This window comes from Rattus norvegicus, chromosome 16 (genome assembly GCF_021556685.1).
Source record: "Rattus norvegicus strain SHRSP/BbbUtx chromosome 16, alternate assembly SHRSP_T2T, whole genome shotgun sequence".
NCBI classification, from domain to species: Eukaryota; Metazoa; Chordata; class Mammalia; order Rodentia; family Muridae; genus Rattus; species Rattus norvegicus.
Genome location: NC_141549.1, coordinates 29,474,147 through 29,498,590, shown reverse-complemented (window position 1 = coordinate 29,498,590; position 24,444 = coordinate 29,474,147). Strand labels below are relative to the sequence as shown.

The 24,444-nt window shown below is 38.0% G+C and overlaps 1 protein-coding gene and 1 pseudogene across 15 annotated transcripts in view; one reads left to right on the top strand and one right to left on the bottom strand.

The window, feature by feature from the left end:
• Window positions 1-24,444, top strand: part of Marchf1 (membrane associated ring-CH-type finger 1) — an 863,029-nt gene that overhangs the window by 703,449 nt on the left and 135,136 nt on the right.
• Window positions 13,057-13,176, bottom strand: LOC120097654 (U6 spliceosomal RNA; annotated as a pseudogene).

The window sequence follows — 24,444 nt, the reverse complement described above, 5'->3', positions numbered from 1 at the left end:
GGCTCACCACTTGTTTTTAGATTATGCTAACCCCTGAGATTTCCTTAAACCCAGGAAGCTGTCTAGTTTATGGTAGTAAGGATTTCCCGATCTCTGAGGCTCTGAGTAGGTGAGCTGCAGCTCTTGCAGACAGGAACCTGTGACAGGTGGCTTGCTAAAGAGTGTGTAAGGAAGAGAGAGAGGAAACAAACTGAATCACAGAGAGACCATAGAACATGTTGGATTTTATTTAGTACTAGTGGGAAACTGTAGAAGCGACTCAGCAGGAAATGGCATGGCTAGGTGTACATCTTTAGATTTTGCTCTGGGTTGTGTTTAAGACCATCCTCTGACAACTGTCAACTCATGCATTTCTCTCAGAAAAGTCATGACTGCATGCTTTTGATTCTATTATAGGTTCATATTTAGGATGCCATGCCCTCTTTTAACATTCTCTTTCTCACATATTTCTCCATCTCCTCCTAAAATTTTTGCCATGAATTGTATTTTGTTAGAATTTTAATTGTATTTTATTTTAAAAAATAAGTTTATGTATGCTGACATTTATGACTGCAGTACATGAAAATATGTAGATAAAATATTCACAAAAATATTAATGACAACTTATTATAACTTTATTAATCCATCCGAGATTGATATTGCTGATAGTATAATTCTAGAAAAAGCAAAGAAATTTTTATTAAAATGTCTGATTATAAGTATGTTGTACAAAAATGTACTATAAGATGACAATAAGCTATTTATTAGTTATATCTTGCCTTAGAAATATTGTTTTAAAGTCCTATTAAATATTATTAAAACTTAAGTCTGAAAATCTGTAACTTTTTATATTTAATGACATACAGACACTATTACTTCTCTGGTATCCATTTAATTTTATTGTTTTTATTTGAAAGGTATAATTTAGCTCTCTTTATTTAAACCCATATTATTAACTTGTGCCAAAGAACTTTGATGCTTATTTAGCAATCAGATTTCCTTGATTTATTGGTATCTCCCTATTTTCCATGATAATAGCATTACCTGAGCATACTAACAACTGCTTGTTATTCTTCTCCCATTTTATTCATGATTTTTTTAGAATTAAACACTTAATTTGCTGTTTTCCTTGTCTAATTATAACTGGATCCCAGCAATTTTGTTCTCTCTCTGTGTATGCACCTCTCTCTTTCTCCTTCTTTCCCTCGTCCTTGCTCTAACTCTTTGTGGGTTTTTTTTTTTTTTTGGCTCTCTCATCTCCCCCCTCTGTCTCTGTTTCTCTCTTTCAGTCTTGCTGTCTCTGTCTCTGTCTCTGTCTCTCTCTCTCACATAGTTTTCTCTCTGTCTGTGTGTGTCTCTTTCTCTCTGTCTCTGTCTCTCTGTCTTTCTGTCTCTCTCTCTCCCTTCCTTCTCTTCCTTCCTCTCCCACCCTATTTACCTCTGTCCCTCTCCCTTTCCATTCCTCCATCCCTCCCTTGCTCTAATTCTAACAAAGCTCTTTAGAGAGAGCTTTGTCTGTCTCTGTCTCTCTGTCTGTCTCTCTGTCTGTCTGTCTCTCCTTCTCTCCCTCTTTTTCTCTTTCTCCCTCCCTCTCTCCCTCTCCATCCCTCCATTCCTCCCTCCCTCCCATGCTCTAACTCTAGCTTTAGCTCTCTCTGGCTCTCTTGCTCCTCTCCAGGTTTCACCCCTCCCTTCTTACTCTCTTTGCTCTCATTCCTCTACTCTTCCCTCTCGTTTTCTTTTCCCTTACCCTGGCCACAATAAAATTTACTGAGAAATTCCTCAACTTTTCTCCATGATACTTACAGCACCTCTGTCTATTTCCTTTTTAGTTGTATTCATTGGAACATCTATTCCAGGAGTGATCTTATTGTGCAATCTTGCCAAAATTTCTGAAATCATAAATGCCTAATAGTATTTTAATGTTTTCCCATTTAAAGAGTAATTCAACTGGATATAGTACCATACACTAAAATTGTTACACCACTGAATCTTACTCATCAAATGTGTGACAGACTGATTAAGCTTATAAAGAGTGTTTATCACACTCTGGGTGCTTTTGGAATACTGCCACTGTCTTTGTTGGGGTTTCTATCGCTGCGGAGAGACACCATGACCACAGCAACTCTTATAAAGAGAAACATTTAATTTGGGCTGGTTTGCCGTTTCAGAACTTTAGCTCATCATCATCATGGCAAGAAGCATGGTGGCAGGCGGGGAGACATGGTGCTGGAGAAAGAGCTGACACTTCTATATCTTGCTCTGCAGGCAAAGAAGACTTTGTGCCATACTGGGCATAGCATGAGCATATAAGACCTCAAAACCCACCTCTACAGTGACACAGTTCCTTTAACAATGCTGCACCTCCTAAGTCCATGGACTAAGCATCTGAACACATGAGTCCGTGGGGGCCATACCTATCCAAACCACTACAGTCACTATGTTTGATATTAGGAAACCTTGCTATGCAGGCTAAGCAATGCTTTCCCTTGGGCTTTGGGCTTAGCCCTCTGCCTTGAAGGCTGTCTGCAACAGTGTATATAATATGCATTCTTCTGTGCTTTCTTTGTTTGGAACAAACACATAGAAAAAATCGATCCTTCCATTGTGTATTCTATGTGAACTATTGTGTTTCCAAGTTTAATGTTTTCAATTCTATGATTTATTTTCTAGCTTCTTGTTGGTGATATCTTACATTTCCCCTAAGCATGAATGTTCTTACTGCACTTGTTTGAAAGTGTATTTCCAAGCAATGTTCTTCGGTGCTACATATTCAACTTCAGTCTTTCTTCTATAACAATATATTAACAATAAATATAAATATATCAACAATAATTAACCAGGTATTCTCTATAGACATCAATCTTCCAGTTGGGGGCGCTGAGAGCATGCTAAGGCAGGGCTGGGGATAAATATCTCAAGGCACAAAGTTCCAATCACTGAAACAGTGTTGATAGCCTCTGTTTGCTGTCACTACACTGTAAGTCATGTCAGAGTTCTACACGAGCCATGGCTGGGAGACTACCTGAGGAAGAGACTGCTAAAATAATGCCTAATGGTCCCGGGACCTAGGATGTGAAAAGTTAGAGGTTTTAAAATGCCTGAAGGCCATTTTATTACTCCACCCGTAACTGTCATTTCCTTTTTATTTGTCTCTTTATAGTCTCTAAATCGGTCATTTTCTGGGTGTCAATGTGACTTTGTCAATGAAAGAGAAAGGAATGGTTGTCTGAGGACAAAAAGAACTATCAAAGATGTTCAAAGTCCTTTCTTCACCAGCTCCCACACTGGCCAGGGCTAGGGTTAGGGCTAGGCCTTTGCCCACAGTAGATCAATGAACATGGTGGCTTATTTATGGTTTATATGAATTGCTTTTACTGCATGTTTGAGTTAGTGGGGGTGGCTAAAAACTCATACTGCCTTTCCCTCATGAAACGAGTAGGTGTTTTGTTTTTTACCCTGCTTTTCTCACATTTCTTTGATTTGAATCAATATTATCCACATTCTCCAACTGTAATTCGTGATTATATTCACAACAGATTCCGAGAGTAATATTTAATACATCAAGCCCACCCATGGCTTATGACAGCCACTGTGAAAACACATTTGGCTCCTATCAAATGCAGCCTATGGCTTTTTATGTCTAACCACAACTTACTACCTTCCAGGTTTGTATTTAGATATGACAATACTTCATCTATTCTTTTCTGTGAATCCATGGAATATCTGGTTTTTTGAAACTAAAGCAGAAAGTCTTACTTAATATTTGCTCTATTGCTGTTTTGTCTGAATACAGAATACTTCAAAGTCCACATTTTATCACTGAAAACAAATGAATACAAAAAAGATACAAAGACAATGAAGGAAAAGCCTGGTTTTAAGAATATTTAATCTCTGTGTCTAGACATGTTTGGTGTGCTTTTTCAGTTAGCTTATTTTTTTTCTATTTGTTTTATCCTATGCTGGTTTGTTTCTTTTGATTTGATTATTTTCTCTTTTATTTTAATTATTTGTTTTTTTCATTTTATCTTGTTTTTACTATTTCTTTTAATTAGTTAATTAATTGTATTTATTTATTTATTATTGCTTACATTAAATTTTAAATTAATAATTTTCCTTTTTATGTCATAAGCAATGGGCAGGTTTGAAGCATTAAACATTAGTTTCAGAATCTGTTATGAATATAATCATGAATTATTATTTTGTAATATTTACTGTTCATTTTCTAACACAAGAGAAAATGAAAAGGCATAGATTTGGATTGGAGGAGACTTGGGAAGAACTTGAAGGAGTTGAGAGACGGGAAATCATAATCATAAGATACTGTAAGAAAATATCCATTTTGGGTAAAAGAAAAAGTATTTTAAAAGACTATTAAAAATTTATAGAGCCTAAACTATTCCACTCTAAAATAAAATGCAATTGTTATAAATACTGATCCAACTGTGAGTTAATAGATTCTTGGGGTAAATTAGTAGTTACTTGGTAGGCTTTCGGTTAACTGTTAAGTAGATGGACATCGAGCAAAATCTTTGGCTGGTAGCTTTATGACTTGGAAAGTGTTTTTAATGAACAGATACATGTCACTTACTTTACAGTGTTAATGTCCGCCTGTGGTGTACTCTCTGTGGATGGTAAAGTACTAGGTCCCTAAAGATATCTAGTTCCTAATCCTAGGAATCTGTGAATATGTGACTCTTCTGTAACAAAGCATTTAGAAGACTGTAAAGACCTTCAGATAGATGGATTCTCCCAAATTTATCAGGGCGAACCCAATGTAATCACAAGGGTCATTACCCAAGGGGGAAAATAGATATGTCAAAAACTACAATTAACAATAGAACTAGAAGTTCTTTTTTCATTTTGAATTAGGGACATGAGCAAAGGGGTTGAAGTGACTACTAGCAATAAGAAAAGGCGACAAAGGTTAGTCTCGGGAGCCATGAGGAGGAGAACAACCATTTAACAACTCCAACTTAGATCTGATCTCCAGAAGTTTAGGAAAAGAAATCTGGATTGTTTTCAACTTCAAATTGTGATAATTTTACAAAATATCTGTGAAATATGTAAAATAGTAAAAGTTTTTTTAAAAAGGAAATCAATTACAAATGTTAAACTATCATGACACATCAAATGTATGAGCATTACAATTACTAAATTTATTAAATGTATAGCATGAAATATTTGATGATATATCGTGCTTGTTGTGTGTCATTTATATTAGTACATAATAGTTTATTTTAATAAGGAAATTACAAAAATCATTACTTAGCGTTGATTATATGCTTGTACTCCAGAAATTTTTTGGCGAATATCCATGAATCATCTCAGGTATTGGTTCTTCAGTAAAGATAATATTGTTGTCATTTTACTGACTAAAATATTTGCCCATGATAACTCAGTAAGAGATTTAAAACTAAGTTCTTAGATCCCTGCACTTCGTACTCTGTAGTACGCTAAGCAAGTCAAACGTTACTCTTACAGAAGAAAATAGATTTATTTTCTTCATTTCTTTAAGCAAACAATAAACTTGAATACATATGAAATGAACAACAGATAAAAAGTTTTGTAAACATTAAAAAGTTTTGTAAAATGTGTTGAGATGACCTTTAAAAGCATATTGGCCACTGTCATTCAAATTTAGAAAGAAAAGCACATTTCTTCTTTCAGACTAAATTGCTGAGGGTTTTATACAAATACATAATTGTGTACAGGAAGAAACCATATGTTGACCTGCTTGATTGCATTCCATTCAAAATTGTGCAAATCTAGAATATGCCTATTAAAATATCAGTACACATTCTTATAAATTACAAAGAACCATGTTAGAAACCACAGAATAAGAAACTGACCTACAATCCACCTTGAGGAGCAGGGGATGTCAAATGTCATCTATGATTCACCTTCAAACTACCTAAGAAAAATATAGACTTACAATAATTAAATAGAGGCCAGCAAAATGCTAAACAAATTCCAATCCTTGATGAAAAACATGTCACTACTGAACCGTATCATGGCAGTGGTTAAGGGTTGTATGTTTTGAAGCTGTCAGAATGCTAATACACCGTCAATTATTCTCAGCATTGTAACATCTTGTTACTAATTGAATTTCCTTAATAGCAGATTTATGGAGAAACAGTTATAATCATAGAAGGAAAAAAAGCACAAGAATTTTTTGTTTGTTTATTCATTCGTTTAATTTTAATTAATCAATTAATTAATTAATTTTACATCCCAACTACAGTTCACCCTCCTCTCCTCCCAGTTCTTCCCTCACAACACCTCCAACCTCCCAACCACCCCTCCACTCTCTCCATGAAGCTACAAAACTATAACATATGCAGAGAGCCTAGGTCAGTGCCAAGCATGCTCCTAGTTGTCAATTAAGTCTCTTTGAGACCCAAGTTAGTTGATTCTGTAGGTTTTCTTGTGCTGTTCTTGACACTTGTGGCTCTCACAATCCATCCTCCTCCTCTTTCATAGGATTCCCCAAGCTCTACCTATTGTTTGACTGTGGATCTCTGCGTCTGTTTACATCAGTAGCTAAATGAAGCCTCTCTCTGATACTGGTTATGTTAGGCTCCTGTCTACAGATATAATAGAATATCATTAATATGTCAGGAGTGGTCTCCTTCTCATGGCATGCATCTCAACCTGGACCAGTCATTGGTTGTCCATTCCCTCAATTTCCACTTCATCTTTATTCCTATATGCCTTGTAGGCAGGACAAACTGTAGATCAAAGGTTTTGGGGCCAGTTAGTGTCACAATCCCTCCTTTGGAAGTCTTGCTGGGTACAGAAAATGGCCAGTTCAGGGTGCACATTCTTCATTGCTAGGAATCTTAGCTAAGGTCACCCTCAGATTCCTGGGAGCCTCCAATGCACTAGGTTTCTACCTTGTTCCAGAGATGCCCGACACACACACACACACACACACACACACACACACACACACACACACATACACACACACACTCACAGTATCTATTCTTTTTCTCAATGAGACTCATGAACCGCATCATGGCAGTGGTTAAGGGTTGTAACTCTTAACCATTCTTGAGTCCTCCTTGTTATTTGGCTTCTTTGTCTCTGTAGATTATAGCATGGTTATCCTTTACTTTATGGTTTATTTCAACTTAGAAGAGAGTACATACTTTTCTTTGCTCTTTTTGGGTTACCTAACTCAGGGTGGTCTTTTCTAGTTGCATCCATTTGCTGACAAATTATCATTGGTTTTAAAAACGCAATAATACTCCATTGTGTAAATGAACCACAGTTTCTTTATCTATTCTTTGGTTAAGGAACATCTAGGTTGTTTCCAAGTTCTGGCTATTATGATTAAAGCTGCTATGAAATAATTGAACAAGCATTCTTGTGGTATGGTAGAGCATCCTTTGAATATATGCCTGAGTTTTTAGGTAGAACTATTCCTAATTTTCAGAGAAACCACCAAATTGATTTCCAAAGCGGTGATAAAAGTTTGCATTCCCAAAAACAATAGGGGAGTGTTCCCCTTGTTCCCCATCCTTGCTATCATGAGCTGTCGCTTGAATTTTCAAGTTTAGCCATTCTGTGGAGTGTAAGATGAGATCTTAGAGTCCTTTTGATTCGCATTTCCCTGACGGCTAACAATGTCAATTTCTCTAAGTGTACCCCTGCCATTAGAGACTCCCCTGAGAGAATTCTCTTTAGATCTATACCCCATTTTTAATTGGGTTATTTGAGTTGTGGGTGCTAACTTCTCAAGTTCTTTATATAGTTTGCATATCAGCCCTCTGTCAGACGAGGGTTAGTGAAGATCTTTTCCCATCCTATAGGCTACTGTTTTGTCCTATTGATGGTCTCCATTGCCTTCCTGAAACTTTTCAGTTTCGTGAGGTTCCATTTAGTAATTGTTGATCTTAGTGCTTGAGTTATTGGTATTCTGTTCAGGAAGGTGCCTACTGGAGGCACAAAATCTTTTGCAATGGTAAATAGTGATCTTTTTGGTTTATATTGCTATCTACTCCTTATAATGAATGATTCATTATGCATCCAACTACTACAATAGGGAGCTGAACAAGGAGATGCATAAATGTTCTAGGTTACTACAGGTGAAAGGCCTGGGCCGGTGAACAAGTGGCCCCAGAAGAAATGAAAACGAAGACAACATTCCTGTCTTTCAGCTGGTATATAGGTCACTCTGGCCCTTTCCTTGTCCAGATGCATGAGAAGAAATACTCAGAGACTCAAAATAAAGCTGGAGTCCTTATGTTTGTTAACCATTATATTCTCAAATTTTAATGCATTTATATGGCCCAACATTTATGAAATTAGTGATTAAATATTTTAGAAAAGTATGCCTGACCTTTACTGAATGTAGAGAAGTTGATGAATCTATAAACTGTGAAAATCATAGATTTTTAAGCTGAAACAAGGAAAGACAAAGAGGAGGAAGGAGGAACAAAAGAAAGGTAAAAGAGAAAACATGTGAAATCAGAAAAATGTGGAACAAATGAAAGTACAGATGAGAATATAAGGTTATGGACATAATTTCCTATGTATTTATTTAAATATGAATCAAATATTTATTACCAACTAATAATTTTATCTTTTCAGCATATATATTTATGTATAAAATTTAGTTTCTTTAATTTTTGCTTCCTAGTTTTTATATATGATTTAGGAAAACCCTTATCACGTGATAATTATTTTAACTTTAAAGTTATATCTTTATACTTATCTCTTTCACACAACCTAGATGTTATTATGCATGAAGGTATTTATGATTAGAAAACCATATTTTTGCATTCAACTTGAAAATATTTCACCTACATTGACCTCTCTACAGATTCTAAAAGTATTGTGGATCTTAATTTTACTGGAGGCAACTAAGTGAAGAGTTACAAATTTCTTCTTTTTAAAGAATTTGAAGAATTAACCAAACATGGTGAAATATCAAGCTATGTTGTGGCTATGCTTCCCCAGGAGCATTCACTAACTTCATAAACTGTTAAACAGTTGAAAAGCAGATAAAACCAAAGTTAGAGCCCTGGACCTACTTCTCCAGTGCCTAGGAAAATGAGTCCTCTTTTCAAAAATTTCAAGGCTAAACCCAAGTACTGAGTGTGAAAATGAAGTAGACTTGGCCTGAAACAATCCCTGGAACAAAAGTCATGCAATTCTAGAGTGTCAATGGCATCATACTTTTTGCTTTGCACACTCTTAAATCCACTCTTTCTATTACGATGGCCAGTAAAAGCTACATAGACAATGATACATGTTGAGACAATTCACAGTCCAAGCAGAACATGGGAAACCATGGTGTATAGTTCAGGTGTAGAATATTTGACAGACTGGCTGAAAGTTCTTCCCAACCTCAGAAGATCTGAGAGCCTGGACACCAGGGAATCTCACGTAGACAGTCAAGCTCCTCATGAACAAAACACCACAGGTGGGTTTCTCAGTGTCTTCATAAAATCTGCTGCTGAAATTTTCAAGAAAATTTACCCGTGGTTCCCATAAAGTACCTCATTGTACAGAAGGGAAGTAGACAAACCTAAAAGGTTTACCAGAAAGCCACCCTGATTCTCAGGTTAGCCCAGATGTTCAACTGCAAATACTGATGAAGGGTAAATTTTGAATTTAACCTTCTAAACTACTCCAAAGCCTTTATTAGCAAAAAATACTGCGGGGAGCAGGAGCGGGGAGAGGGATTGCAATAGCATCCTAAGTCATGGCTTACTCTAATTTCTGATTTGGAATAAGTTAATCCTTCTACTCAAGTCATTGCCAGTTCTGTACTTCAACAATAAACTACTCTGCTGTCTATCTGCCTCCAGACTGTCATCTTTACCAAACAGAGCAAAGTTCTTCACCTTCCCTCAAGACTATCTTGTCTTCATCATCTCTGGAATCAAGCATTCTTCTGGGCCGTTCTTATCACATAGTGATCCTATGGTTTATTAGTGAATAGTGTTTTTCCCACTGATTCTCTACCCATGGGTTTCACCTGAAATCCTAACCATTCCTTTTTATTGTTTTTAGGTTTTATTTTACATGTGTAGGTGTTTTGCCATCAAATATGTCTGTATACTGTGTGCTTGCTCTTTCCTATTGGACCCCTGGAACTAGAGCATCCATATAGGTGCTGTGAGTCAACCATGGAACTTCTGCGAGAGCAGGAAGTGTTCTTAACCACGGATCCATCACTCAAGCTCCTCTAACCATTCTCATGAGATAATCACTATCCTTTAATGTGTGTATGAGTGTGTGTGTGTGTGTGTGTGTGTGTGTGTGTGTGTGTGTGTTAAGCCTTAATGTGTAAGGTTAGTATTGAAAAACTCTAATTAAATTAAATTCATCAGTTCATTTCTAACCTGGCAGGGAAGTTGTAGGAATTTGGACATTTTTGAATATACCCATAAAGCTTTAGTGAAGTTTCCCTCATGGCCTTGGCTGTTCATATCAAACAGAGTAAAATAAAATTACAGTTTGTCACATACTTATGTTATCTAAAGAACACAATTCAGACTCTCCATGACAATAGACTTTCTAACTGGGACTGTTTGGCCAAGTTGTTATAAGGACTTTGTAGTTATTTGTTCTAACAGGAAACTTTCCAAATATGCTTTTCAAAAGGCAGTAGTCTCACTTCATAGTAGTGAAGGAAAGGAGGCAGCATAGATGTCCATTAGCAGATGAATGGGTAAGAATAAGTAGAACATGCAAAATGACATTTTATTCAGCTGTAAAAAATAGTGAAATAATGAATGGGTAAAGGATGGATCTAGAAACTATGAAGCAAAGCAACTTAGAAAGACCCATATTACATGCCCTATATTGTATGTGAACCAAAAATCTTAAATTTTGTAATGAAGCGTAAGTATTGGTCAAGGACTTGAAAGTGCATCAGGAGAAGGCAAAAGAGGCTGATTAAGGAAGGAGGGAAAACAAGGGATGGAAAAGGGACTGAAGATGAAATGGTACAAGTCAGGAAGAGAGAGGAGTGTCAAAAAGTAAAGTATAAGTAAAATGTAATGATAAATCTATTACTTGTATGGCTATTGAAAATTTAAAGAAGCATTCTCTTTTAAATTGTTGCCTTACAATTATTTGTGTGTGAACACGGAGGGTTGGGGTAGAGGCATATGCCAAGATACGTATGTAGACATTGGAGAACAAGTTGTGGGAACTGATTCTCCCCTTCCATGATATGAATTCCAGGTATCTAACTCAGGTCTTCAGGCTTGAGGGCCAGTGCCTTTACCCACACAGCCTTCATACCAGCCTGCAGGAGCACTCTTAAAACTATGCTCTTACTGGATAGGAGTGGGGCTTTATACCTATCTCCCCCTCTATGCTAAGACTTTTGTGGAGGCATGCACCACCTCTGGCTCTTAAAATCTTTACCTCTTCTTCCTCACAGATTCCTGAGCCTTGGGTTAGTGTTATAAAGAGCCCATTTAGGGCTGAGTATTCCCAAGTCTCTCCTCTCTCTCTCCTCTCTCTTTCTCTCTCTGTCTTTCTCTCTCTGTGTTTCCTCTCTCTCTCTCTCTCTCTCTCTCTCTCTCTCTCTCTCTCTCTCTCTGCCTATATACTGTTCAGTTGTATATCTGTGTAATAATTTCCATCTACTGTAAGAAGCAACTTCTCTGATGAGAATTAAGTGCCTGACAAATTGTAAACCAGTTTTCTACAATGGACTGTCCCTAGGTATAACAACCATTCTTTGCCTAAGAGTAGTTTGCTAACACAAAATATACTCCAATCTCTGTGTGTGTGTGTGTCTGTGTGTCTGTCTGTCTGTCTCCCTCCCTCTCCATCTCTCTCTCCTCCCTCCCTCCTTCCCTCCCTCCCCCCCCTCTATATATATCGCTATCTCTCTGTGGTAGAAGAAAGGACACCTTGCAGGAATGGGTTCTCTCTTTCCACTCCACTATATGGATCATGGGGACCAGATTTAGGTCCTCGGGCTTGTTAGGAAGCACTTTTATCCACTGCTATTTTCCAAATGGTGGCTTTAAAAAGAATAACCCGAACACATTTTGTCTATGAAAGTACCCTGTGTTCTTTAGTCACCCAATATTAAGAAAACAACTAGTAAGGAAACCTGTAGATGCAGGAGGGAAAAAAACCCCTGCTTCTCAAAAAGATTAGAGCCAAAGTATAAGACAAAAACAAGGAAAGTTGGGGCTTTGTGTGTTCTGTTTACCTTTCTAAAGTCAAATCTTAAATTGTTTTTAAATTACACTTTAAAATGGGAACCTATAACAGCGGTTAGAAACAGGAAGTGTAAAGCAGAACCTGCAGGTCTGAGAAACAGGGCAAGAAGCAAATTTCTGAGCATCAAGTCTTGTGACCTGACCTCCTCTCACAGTCCCCCTGCTCCTTGCAAATAAACATGACAATCACAATCATAATAGCTGGTCAATCGACTCAAAGCACAGGGAAGAGAGCAGGAAGAAAGGTGGATGCCATGTTAAAGGAGTGTTTATGTTAGAGAAATGGCAGTGCTCTGAACACTCTGAGCAGCCCTGGAAGCGTCATGATACCAAACACAAGGAGACAGAGCTCTTGCAGTAATACCTACACCACAGTGACATAAATTCCAAGTGCTTTTGAAAATCATTAATTTCCATATAATAAAATGTACTTTCTATTACTGGCCAAGTGCTTTTATTTTTAAGGATGAGATTCAGTCACAGACTAAATGAAGCCCCTGAGACAGAAACTGTAATATACAGCTGCACGATGATGTCCAGAATTTTATCAAGCCAATTGACTTTATTGGATGAAGTATGTCATGTTCTTCAAAAGCCACAGGATATTACAATTCAGATGTTCTGGCTAACCTAACCCTCTGCTTCCCAACTAAACCAAGAGCAAGACTTTGAGGACTTGGGATTTTCACTAACATCTGTTCTGCATGCTTTGTTGACTGGATAACATGCTCAGCAGGTGTTTTTAAAGCATCAAACACTTTACCCTGTGAGGTTTGTTAGGTGTGTTCTCATGCACCAGGGGCATCATTGTTCTTCTGAAGGGATTGGGGGGGATGACTTGCTGAACCCCCCAGATACAGGCTCAGCAGTCATCAAAATATTGTAACCTCTGACAGATTATCTTGGCATTATTTGCGTGTCATCCTTGCGCAGGGCCATGCTAATCTTCTCTGTATCGTTCCAATTTTAGTATATGTGCTGCCGAAGCGAGCACTATATTGGCATTCTTAATGAAGTAGCAAAATTGTTTTCCTAAGCTGTGGGGGGGAGGGGCTTGTGTGATCATGCATGCCACAGCATGTGGGTAGAGGTCAGAAGACTTACTCAGATGATGGTTCTCATTTTGCATACTGTTTGTAGCACTTTCTCTTATTTCTTACTCCATAACTTGAGATGGCTGGTCAGCAAGCTCCTGGGAGTCTCCTGTATCCTCCTCCCGGTGGACTGTAGAGGCTCTGGGATTGAGTGTAGGCGTTAACTACTGACTCTGACTTTTATGGGAATTGTGCGGATTCTAACTCAGATACTCACACTTCATGGTAATCACATTTCTCACTGAACCATTACTCTAGCCACAACCTGGTAACTTTTAGTTATTTAAAAATTAACTTATCCATGGACTGTGAGGAGGGTTCTGTTGACAAAGTGCTTGGCTTGCTAACAGGAGGACTGAAATGGCATCCCAAGAACCCAGTTTAAAAAGCTATGTTTTGGTGTCTGCTTGTTATTATCCTGAGAAAGCAGAGACAGGCAGATCCCTAGAAATTGCTGTCTTGGGCTTTTTAGCTGGTTGTAGGACAGTAAGGGATTCTGTCTTTTAAAAGGAAATGTGGGGAGCAATTGAAGAATGACAGAGTTGTCCTCTAAGCTACACACCCACACACACACACACGCACACGCACGCACACACACACACACACACTCACACACACTCACACACACTCACACATGTGTGCACATACTTTTATAAGGTTTGCATCATAATAGTACTGCCTGATTAACCCCTATAATGTGAACTATTTTAAACAGTACATAATTGTCCAGGGTTGCACTAATGTGTGGAGAAAAAGAAGCTATAACACAGGGAATTGGTATAGAAGAAGTGGGCTCACACTCATTTGTTTCTGAAAACACACTAAATCATGTTTTGTGATTGTATTGATATAGAAATGAATATCATTTGGTTCAACACCATATAGATTGATCTTATGATATGAACTTTTCTGATTTTGAGAGAAATCAAAATTAAAACATGGGGCTCTATTGTATGTCCTCCTGTGATATCATCAAGAAAAGTCTGAATTCTTTTTTAATATTCTCTACTCTTATGTAGAAAGTGTTGCAATGGAAGGTTGCAATAGTTAACTGTATAGCTGGTGTAGAGACGGTGTAGAAATTAAAGCTGATGTAAGTCGTTGTTATTGCCTAGCAGTGTATCCTCAAGAAGAGCTCAGAGGTAATAGGAAGACTGAGGGGCAGCCTTTAAGTCACCTTGTGGTGTTAGCATCTGAAGTCTTTTGGAAGAAGCATCAGCTAGTGACACACTTACTCAAAACCTCCATTCCTGTAGCATCTGTTTGTTCCGCTACACCTTTGGAAGAACCATTCAAGCAACTTTGGATGGATATGGTAACCTGTAGTACTAAATACTCTGATGTCAAGAACAGTATGGTAGGTTTCTGTATATAAGGTTTAAGTCATTCTCTTTAATGCTATGGAATGTTCTGAAATTGTTAGCACAGTCTATAAAGAATTGTGTTCAGTGAGTAGTTAGCCACATTAGAACAGGCATCTAAAGCTCTCTCAGATGGTGGCTGCTTTGCCTGGGTGGGTCCCCTCTGTTTAAATTACCAGTTAAAGTCATATTTTGTGATCATATTTAGTGTAGAAATCAGTATCTTCTGGTCTGGATCCATACTTTGTACATGACTTTTATTATGTTATTTTTTCTGATTTTAAGAGAAACTAAAATTAAAATATGGGACCTTAAAAATAATGTAAAAATTGGGCTTCATCAGACTTGATCTCATCGTGTGAGCAATGTAAACTAGATGTTGGTACAGAATCCTTTAATCTCAGCAGTTTGATGATTGGAGAAAGGCTGATAGTTCATGCCTAATTAGAGCCAAATTCTATAATTAATTAATAATTTCCCTTGAAATTTCAAACATGATGGCTTTCTGTGTAACGTATCTATCAAATGTATCTGATAGTCTTAGTGTGGTTTCCAGAACCCATGTAAAATCCAAACACAGTATCATACATGTATGTCCCCAACTCCTCAATGAGGTCAGAGGTCGAGAGTAGGAAATTTCTGGAAGATCACAGGCCAACATGTACAGCACTGCATAGCAAGACAGGCCCTGTATCGAAGTGGGTGAAATGAGGATCAACCCCCAAAGTTGCCCTCTGCCCTTCATACATGTACGTAGAACATGTGTGTACACACTGCCACAGATGAGTGCATACACAGATACAAATACATACATGTGCGCACACGCGCATGCATGCGCACACACACACACACACACACAGTAACAAAGAAAAAGAAACTATGAGGATTAAGAAGGCCTCCTGGCAGAATGTGGGTTGTTTTTAGTGACGTCAAGGACTCTGAGGTCCTGGAAGTGGTACACAGGCAACCGGGAAAGTCCTGTCTGACTCATCAAAGACAGCACTTTTAGTTCACTCCATCATTTTAAATTTGAAAGTACTGTATATTATTTAATTTGGGGGAAGAAGTCATTACTGCTTTTTAATTGTTAATCATAGGTTTAAAACCTTTACTGAATTATACAAGAGAATCTAGTTTTTGCATTTCAAAATATCATGTGTGTATAACTAGGCATGCACTAAACAGTATGTCTTCAGTAAAAATGCCACTTAAGCAGGGAATCCTTTATTATTTTCTGAGGAATAGGCAAAAAAAAAAAAGAGCAGGCATCCCAGATTTATCTTGCTTCTAGAGTAAATGAATAAGATGTGTTCTCAGGCTTTTACCACAGTGCAGATGCTAGTGGACTTTGCTGTTTAAGAAAGGAGAGGCTGAGCCTGCTCTGTCAGTTATTTTTCTGAGTCTGGTCCCCAGTTAGATGATGCAAATTCACATATCACAGCTGAGTGCAGTCGATGTCCTCATCTGCTTTCTTTTTTCTTTTCAGTGCCCCTATTTTTAGCAAGTACACACTAGTCTCCATCCAGCTGTATCTGCAGCTCAAAGTCCTAATGAACAACTTAACAGCAGTTTACAAGATGAGAGCAAGGGAATTTCACTTCCATCAGTATGCAGGCAGGTCAAAGTTTTACATTTCGGAAAGTCAGATCATAGATACAACCATGAGTTCATATGGTTGTTTATGTTAAAATCAAAATGTTCTCAGAGCTGAAGAAGTCTAGGGCCATGGTATGCTGAAGCAAGCACTGTGCTGGGATAGAGGTGTCCTGGACTCTGTGCTTCTTGGTCACTTGGGTTTGCTGCCACAGCTTTGAGGGCTTCAGGTTCTATGTGTGGAAATACAACCAAGACAACTAGACAGAGCAGCAACATGAGGGAGTGTGATCTGAAATCACTCCTAAAACACAAACAGAAATGCCTAACAACTTGTGTGAGCATATGTATACATGCCTGCCCATGTTTGCGGACGCCAGAGGCCAATGCCCAGGTGTGCTCCTCCATTACTATCCACCTTGCTTTTTTGAAACAAGGCATCTCATTGAGCCTGGAGCTAACTGACAAGCAAGACACAGAAATCCCCCTTTCCACACCACCAACATTCAGGTTACTGGTGGCATCGCCATGACTGGCTGGACCTGGGAGCTGGGCATCCCAGTCCAGGAGATCATGTTTGTGAAGCAAACCCTTGACTGGATGAGACATCTCCACAGCCACACAGGATAATTTCTATCTGAGAACTCTCTCAAATGTCAAGCTTTACTAGCAAGAAGTAAAAGCTACAAAATTAAAAGAGGAAAGGAAAATATTAACTGGAGAGAGGAGCCTGAGAGTTGGGTCCTGTAAGCTGGAATCACTAAGTACACAGGTGTCAAGGTCCACACAGCTGCATGTCTGTGCCAAGAGACGCTACTGCATTGAACAAGGGAGAAAGGCCTTTTAAAATGGCAAGATTCCACTGCAGGGATGAATACCTCAGTGATATACAGACAAAGACACAAGAATATCTGCTGATAAATATAATCACAGATTTATACTGCACTCCAGTGAGAGATTCAAAATTTTATGGTTTTAGAGAGCTAGGAAATGTTTTTCTAAATTAATTATTATTGCCTGGCGAGCAAACAGACTCTGTCTGAAACATGGGTCACAACAGGGCAGACAGTTTTATATGCTGAGTTTGGATTTTTCTTCCTCTCTTGATTCCAGGGTATTGCATTAAGCATATGCCCTGAGGTCATATGTGCAGGATATTTTTAAACTGTCAAAACAGAGAAATATGGTGCCTTTAAGTACTTCAAACTTGAAGAAATTCCTCCACAGAGTCCAGCTTGAGCACAGACTGTGAAATAATTCTTAAACATCCACATAAAATTGATAATTATAATGCGTTTCAGAAACTCATTCATAGTAAGAAATAGTATTCAGAGATCAACACATATCTGATGAAGTTTAAGGAGTGGGGGAGGGGAAGAAAGACATGGAAAGAAAATTTAAAGAAAATAGAACCATGAAAGATACCACAAACCTTGTTCATGTAATGCACCATTGGAAGGGAAGATTTAGTGAGCAGAAAAGTGTGCAAGGATAAATAATGCAAAGCTGAGAACGTGGAGATGGCTCAGGGTTAGAACATGTAGACTACACTCCCAGAGGACCCAAGTTGGTTACCAGTATTTATGTCAGGTAACTCATAACTGCTTCCAACTCCAGCTTCAAGGAGTCAAGTATCCCTTTTGTCTCTGTGCCTCTATAGACACCAGCATGCAACATGCATGTGAATTTTTACACACACACACACATACACAAATAAATAAATACATTAAAAATGCATAAGCACGTGAAGAAATAGCAGTCTTCTGACTTGCAAATATGTTGGCCTTAACATATGGACCCATGCTTGTCAAAACATACACATGCACACTGAATAAACACACACACACACACACACACACACACACACACACACAAACACTGTACACATGGAAATAAATTTTAAAAATATATTCAGAGAAACTAGAATTTAGAAAAATTCATACATTAGATTTTTGTTTCCAAACCAAGAGAGATATAAAGAGTTTCAAAATAGTAAGAAACATCAGGAGAGGCACAGGAGTCATTGCAAGGCTTCCTCAGGGACATCAATAGTTAGGGCTCTCATTAATTAGTGTCAAAAACTTTAAATCACAGCAAAAGAAAAGCAAGCTTGGTGAGATATCACCAAGAAAAATTGAGAATAATGTTATGATGTGTTTGAACATTAAGAGAAACGGAAGTTCTGCACATTGAGAAGTGAATTGTTGTGAGAACCAAGCATAGAGGCCTTTACCAGTGCTCCCAAGTTCAGGGAGTCAGAAACAGGTAAAGTAAGAAGCTGAGAAATTTTATTACAAATCAAAGACAAATATTCAAGGGCTTGCAAGAGAGCTCAGCAGGTAAAGGTGACCTCTTTGAAGTCTGACAACCCGAGCTTAGTCCTCAGGACTCATGTGGTGAAGAAAACAAACACACACTATTTGTCCTTGAAGCTCTACACAGGGATCAGGGCACTCGAAGACCCACACATATATACACACATGAATAAATTTTTAAGGGATAAGATTTATTGAAAGTAATCAATGATAAACTGAACATTTTTTCATATTACCATTCATTACTATTAACTCTCCACTGTTTGTCCTGATTAATTTATCTGACTATCCATGTCCTAAGGATTACGTGATGTAGTTTTTTCTTTTCATATTTTGACATCCTATCTCCATTCTCTTCCCCTCATAACACATGAGCTCAACCAAAATAATTTACTGTTACTTATTATATCACCAGCATCTGTACCAAGACTCAGAACAAAACTAGACCCAGGTAAAGATTTGTTCACAGTTTACTGAATCAGCACATTTGAATTGGCACGAGCATTAAATTTTGAGTAAGAAAAATAAAGTTACTAAGAAAATAATACTAAGAAATGCATATACATATTTAAAAGTTAGAAGTTTTTTTAAGTTAAAGAAAAGAATATTCCTAGAACTTTATGGAGTATTTAAAAGAAATGTGGAAACATATATGCCTTTGGTGAAACTTGTGATAAATACTAAATAGTCAAGGTGTTGATACAAAATGTTAATGGAGGAGGAAACTTCTAGATTAAGCAATTACTGAGGGCTTTTGATGAGGAACACTTCGGAGAACCTTGGAGAAGAGGCTTGTCAGTCACAATGAAGACTAAATATAAGGTTACAGTGAGGAAAGGGCCAAGTGTAAAGGCGCAGAAAAGAAGTGGTTGGGAGTTGCCCTGGGTGAGTAATGAGGCCATTGTGAGATGTTATAACACAAAGGCAACATACTTCATTTCTCTGGCAGCCATGGTCAAGGGTTGGCTATTATGTGAAATACACAGGGGATGCACAGAAATGTTTCATAAGGAAATAAATCATTACCTCACTCAATACACGTTCAATGAAGAACGCTATGCTTCAGGAGCAAGTGTAGAATATTTTTGACACAACTTGAAGGACATCATTAAAATGCCTAAATGCATCATAGAAGGCTTCCTATACTGAGAGAGTATGTGGAGGATCAATAGACCTAAACAATCTGCAGATAAATATAGGACATCCTAAGAACTGAAGGAGAAAAACTGTGTGTATAAGTCCTGAAGCAGAAACCCTTAAGACAACACATAGATCAGAATGGGCAACACAAAGACCATGAAAGAGGGCGAAGAGGCTCTAGAGTGAAGGAGTGAGAAAGAGACCAGATCAGAAAGCCTAGTCAGCCATAATGAGAAGTCATGGCTTTGTCTTTAGGGAAATAGAGGGTCATTAAAGAAAACCAGTTAGGTGGCAGCTAATATGATTGTATCATAAATAATGCATTTGAGATGAGCTGGAAGAGGTTGGAAAGAAAAAGGCGGCTCAGAGATACTTAAAGGGGAAATAGGGGACCTAAATCATAGCTGAAACATGAAAGCTAAGACAACCTTTGTATTTTGTTGAAGGTACAGGAGTGACCCCCAAAGCACCACTTTTCTTTAAAATGACACTAAAGCAAAAGTGTCTGAAGCTTTGTGATACTGGCAAAATGGCTTAACAAATGAAGTGCTCTCTGCACAAGCATGAGGACCCAAGTATTCTTTAACATTCAGACATGATGGAAAAGCACCCGTGATTCCTGTACTAAGGGAGTAAAAACAAGCCAATTCCAGGTCCTGAGGTTCACTAGAACACCAATGTAGCCAAATTAGTAAACACCAGGTTCAGTGCTTAACCTTCTATCAAAATAATAATAATAATAATAATAATAATAATAATAATAATGGAAGATACAGGAAGATATCAACTTCAATTTCAGGTCTCCACATGAGCATAGATAAATGAATGAATACACATAGATCCATTCACAGATATGCACACATACAGATAAAGTGAGAGAAACATACATGTATACAATAACAATATACAAAAGAAAGGAGGCCATGAATTTGTTTTCCCCTTTATTTATTTATTCATCGTGTATCCAAATCACAGGCCCCTCCCTCCCCTCCTTCCAGTCAGACCCTCACACCCCATTCCTCATTCCTCTTCTCCACTGAAAAACGAAGACCCCCACCACACGGATACCAATGCAGCCTGGCACATCAAGTCTTAGCAGAACTAGGTATATCCTATTCCACTGAGGCTGGACATAGGCAGCCCATGCTAGGGGTAAGGATCTAAAGGGAGACAACAGAGTTAGGGGACTCTGCTTGTTAGGGGACTCACATGAAGACCATGCTACATAATTTCTACATATGTGTAGGAGCCTAGATCCAGCCCCATACATGGTCTTTGATTGGAGATTCAATTTCTGTGAGCCCCCATTGGCCCAGGTTAGTTGTTTTTGTAGATCTTCTTGTGTGCTTGACCACCCTCCCCAGCTCCCTCAATCCTTCCTCCCACTCTTCTACAAGACTCCCCAAGCTTTGCCTAATGTTTGACTGCGAATCTTTGCATCTGTTTCCATCAGCTGAGAAATGAAGCCTCTTGATGACAGTTGTCCTAGCATAGCAGAGTATCATTAATAGTGCCAAAAGTTGGCGCCCTCACATGGGACGTGTCTCATCTTGGACCAGTTATTGGTTGGCTCTTCCCTCCAAGTCTGCTTCATATTTACTTTGCATGTCTTATAAGCAGGACAAATTTTAAGGTGAAGGATTTGTGGGTGGATTGGTGTCCCCCTCTCTCCAATGGAAGTCCCACCTGGCTACATGAGATGGCTATATCAGCCTCTATATTCCTCAGGGATAAAAGTCTCATTTCCTGTCATCCCCGTAGATTCCTGGGAGCTTCCCCTGTCCAAAGACTCTGAATTGTCCCAAAGATACACCACCCCAACAATTTCCCTTCTCTCTCTCAGATCTCTTGAACTCTTCTCCCCATACCTGATGCCTGCCCATGTTCCCCTCCCTAGCCCCTCTACCACCCTGTTCACTCTCTCCATCCATGCATGATGTCTATTGTATTTCCTCTTCTCAGATTCAAGCATCCTCCCCTGGACCTTCCTTGTTACTTACCTTCTTTGAGTCTATGGAATATAGCATGGTTATCCCATAGTTTATGGCTAATATCTACTCATAAGTGAATACATACCATGTTTGTCTTTCTGGGTCTGGGTTACCTCACTCAGTATAGCCTTCCATTGGGGATGTAAGTGCAAACTTGAACAACCACTTTGGAAATCAATATGCCTGTTTCTTGGAAAATTAGAAATAGTTTTACCTCAAGACCCAGCTATACCACTCATGGGCATATACCCAAAAAAAATGCTACGATATACCACAAGAACATTTGCTCAGCTATGTTCATAGCAGCCTTATTTGTAATAGTCAAAAAAAAAAACAGGGAAAAAACTAGATGTCCCTCAGCAAAAGAATGGATAAAGAAAATGTGGTACATTTGCACAATGAAATACTACTTGGGTATTTTTAAAAAGACATCAAACAATTTGCAGGCAAATAGATGAAACTGGAAAATATCATTGTGAGGCCATGAATTTGAAGGATAGAAAGGAGAGTTATATGGGAGGGTTTGGAGTGAGGAAAGGTAAAGAAGAAATATAATTAAATTATAAATGTAAGCATTTTTAATTAAAAATTTAGAAAACAAATTCTGAAATGATTTTACATTTGAACATTCTAAAGAGATATCCAAGAATATATAGAATAAAGTAAGAAAAATTCTTAAGCAGATGAATTTACAAATAATCATAAAGTGGCATCCAAAACAAACTATCCCTTTATTCAACTATTCAAGGAATTTGTACCAGAGCAATAAAGAATGAAGGCTGCACCTGAGTGTACAATAAATTCTGTTCATTCAAATCCCAGCTTTGCATTGGCTGTGTGAATGCGTGCCTCTGCGTAGGACCCATCTCCAGCTTCTATGTCTCTTTGTAAGACAGACCTTCACAAATATACACCACAGGTGACTGTGGAAGTCAAAGGAGTATCTTAAACCCTGCCCTATAATAAGCACATCATATATATATATATATGATATACATATATATGCATATATATGACTCAGACTCAATATATTTACATATATATATATTCTATTTTTGTCACTACAGCATCACAGATAGCTCAAGTTCTCAAACTAAACCAAGGTTAAAGAGCCTCAAGGACAGATGAACTGGACTTAGGTGGGAAACTCATAATTGAAGGAAGTGATCATGGAGACTGATAAATGCCAGGAACCCACAAGATGCCCATGGAGAGTTTGCTGCTTAGTACTGTTTTCAGCTAGAGGAAATGATTGAGAGAATGGAAGATTATACATGGTGCTGTCATATTTCTCTGTGAAACTGAATTTCCATCAGCAAATTTCCAGAGAAGAAACTAACATGATACAAGTGGCCAAATATACACTGTGCCGTCAAAAGCACTGAGATTCAGTGATTCAGTAAGTAACAGGAACTCTGTGAGCAGTGACCTGATACAAATCTGTCTGTCTATCTGTCTATCTGTCTGTCATGCCCAAACACATCTCCTCCTTCTTAGTGTTATTATTATCTATTGTATTAATGTTCATACTTTAACACTAAGTGTAAAAAATGCATTAGATTCTTTTGTCTGTTATTTATTAGTTGTATTAATCTAACATACAACTGCTTCTTGATAATTACTCCTTGAGAGTTTAGAGCACACATGGTGCTCTATGTCATAGTGCTCTAGTCATTGTCACCACCACTGATCTCATTGTCACCAACTGTCATCAGCTATAATTCATCTTCCCAAGAAGCTTCCCTTCCACTGAACTAAATATTTTTAGGATAATGCTTATCTGTATTTTACAGATGACGGATCTAAGAAATAAGGTGGTAACTAAACTGAGGTTTAAAAACATCTTTAGCAAACTTGAAGTTTGAATCTAAATAATGTGGTCTTTTTACCTTTTCATTTATTAAGATTTTGTCATTTCCCCTTCCTCTCTCTCAACGATCCAATATACCCGTCCTTTCCTTTCAAACCCATGTCCTCACCCACGAAGTCTTACCAACATTAACACAACACGAGCTGAACAGGGATAATGATGCTAAAGTGGATGGGAACAGGCTTATGGGACACACTCCTATCACTGAAGAGATGCTGACAGATCGGACTGTGTGCTGATCTTCTCCAGTGGTCCTATAGGACCACCACACTATACCCAGAAGATGTCTTTTGCAGCATACTTCCTTATCCTTGACTCTTCCACTCTATCCACCCTCTCAGTGTCCCCTGAGATTAGGAAGCAGTGATGTCGATATCCCAATTTGAGTCAAGGACCACATCATCACTTACCTTTATCACTCCGACAACTCAAAAGTCTCCACATTAATTGCTTCCATAAGTATCAAACCTACTTAGACAGAGTGAGAATAGTATTTGGAAGTCAGTTTAACAAATCTGTTATAGCAGCAAATTCATTTGAAAAAATGGTTGGCTACTGCCGAAACAGTTATTCTACTTTTGTACCACAAGTCACTAACTTTGCCTGGAAGATTAGTATTATAATTTGCAGGACATAAATATCGATTAACACCTTTGAATATTTGATTAGACCTCAGTGCATAGAAATTTTAGTAATTTCATATATATATATATATATATTTCTTGTCATATTTCTTAATGCCTAAAAGAGTGATACCTCACAGGTCTGTTAAAATCATGTGCCATGTGATATATAAGAACTTGAACAGGGGCTGGAGAGATGGCTCAGTGGTTAAGAGCACTGACTACTCTTTCAGGGGTCCTGTGTTCAATTCCCAGAAACCACATGGTAGCTCAGA